Source organism: Polistes canadensis, unplaced genomic scaffold (genome assembly GCF_001313835.1).
Source record: "Polistes canadensis isolate GaletaPanama2010 unplaced genomic scaffold, ASM131383v1 scaffold_483, whole genome shotgun sequence".
In the NCBI taxonomy this organism is placed as follows: Eukaryota; Metazoa; Arthropoda; class Insecta; order Hymenoptera; family Vespidae; genus Polistes; species Polistes canadensis.
This window is the reverse complement of record NW_014570030.1, coordinates 54,038-56,004: the sequence shown is the minus strand read 5'-3', so window position 1 is coordinate 56,004 and position 1,967 is coordinate 54,038.

The window sequence follows — 1,967 nt, the reverse complement described above, 5'->3', positions numbered from 1 at the left end:
TTTCGTCCCTTACTGGGGACTTCCTCAGCACTGGGGATTTCGAGTTGCTGAGGAAGTCCCCAGTAAGGGACGAAACGTTCAACAAGATCAAATAAATTTGTTCATCGAGATTTTTAATATTTTAATCGATCAATCATTTAAATTCATTCTTTCATTATATTATTTATTAACAATAATTATGATAATCAAAATAAAAATTTTAACCAACATCATGAATAAAAAAATCGGTGGTGAAAATCTTCAAGTGTATTATAAATTACTTAAATAAAATACTTACGAGGTAAATCATCTAAAACAAAAATTTAGAATAATGAAGAACAAAATGGAACAAACCAATTTTAATTAAAATGAAGTTGATTTTTATTCCTTATTAGTTGGTAAATCAGAATTATTGAATGGACGTGTAATCAGAGATCGACAATAGAATGTTAGAGATAATCAATTGTTTAGTGCATGCAATAGTATATTACAAAGTGTGACATCGTCGATAAGCTACGATTATCTTCCATTTTTTTTACTTCTCCTAATATCATTTATTCGACCTTTCCAATAGATTTTTCTAATAATTTTAAAACATTTTAAGATCCAATCGAATTATGCAATATTTTTTAGAGGAAAACTTTAGAGAGATACTTTATCGAATAAAAAGTTTACGAAAAACGCGTAAATAGCTTTTATAAATTTATTATTATTTTTATTTACGCATTTTTCTATTTATGCAGTTTTTATGTGCGAACATCCCCTAGTTAAAATGGTGTTGAGTTAACTTATCGAAATATTGGTCACTAATTCTCAATATGGAAAATTGTAAATGTAAGAATTGATAAATGACCGTTAAGAGATTCTAATGTTATTTTTTTCTATACGTTGGAATAAAATCAAGAACAATCATTAAAATTAAAAGAGAAATATTGATAGGATAGTAAAAATTAAAAAAAAGATAGAGAAGAATAAGCTTAAGTTTCGTTTCTCTATTTATAGGTAAGACAACTAGGATTTAAGGAGCTGTTGCAAATAAAATTTAATTGTTAAATTCATTATTAATTTTTTTAATGAAAAAAATCTTTATTTATAGTAAAACCCAATTCTGTTAATTCATCCAGAAGAGATAGAAGAGTATTATAAAACGACATTTTGCTTATAGAAACAATGGACAGAMTACGGTTTAGGATTGAGATAAAAGTGTGTAAGGATCAGAAATCGAGAATTTTGGCCATAACATTAATTGAAACACCACAGAGGAGTCCCGGAGGAACACCAATCTATAAATTATCACTCAAAATTAGTAAAAACAGAGAAATTTAAAAGAATAAGGAACACTCTAAATTTAGGACACCAATCTAGAAGAATCTGGGCTAAACTACAAAAAGAACTATGGAAAGTATATACTGATGAGGAGAAAAATATTATGTTTTATGATCAATATTTAGAGGAAGTCACCAATAAGTCGCAATCGAAAGATAGGGGGGCAACGTCGTTGCTACACACTAGAGGCGATCAACAGGAAAAGCGGAATAATTTGGGGACAGTAGCGGGAAAATTCATCATCGAAAAATTAACGGACAGGAAAGTGGATTGAAGCCAATAAATAGAAATATTTGAAGGAGAATGTTGGTGTCTAAACATATAAAAAGAAGAAGAGAGGATAGAAATTTTGAGATTATTTTTAGTAGATTTTGCTTTAGACTGGTATGGTTCTAGGCTCATAAAATATTCAATTGCAGCGGGATGGAAAATTTATACAAACATTTTTTGCGAAACGTATGCAGACAGAGGCTGGTCGCCAGTTAAGTATGCAATACTATATAAATACATAAGCGGCTCATTATTAGACTGCTTCAAAAAAAGAAAGATTTTTGTTAGGGATAAATAAAGCATTTGATGACCTAACTCATATAGACCTGATTGCTGCAGGATTACCGCATTTTATAACAGATGGAATTGAAAGGAACAAATTAAAAGCTACT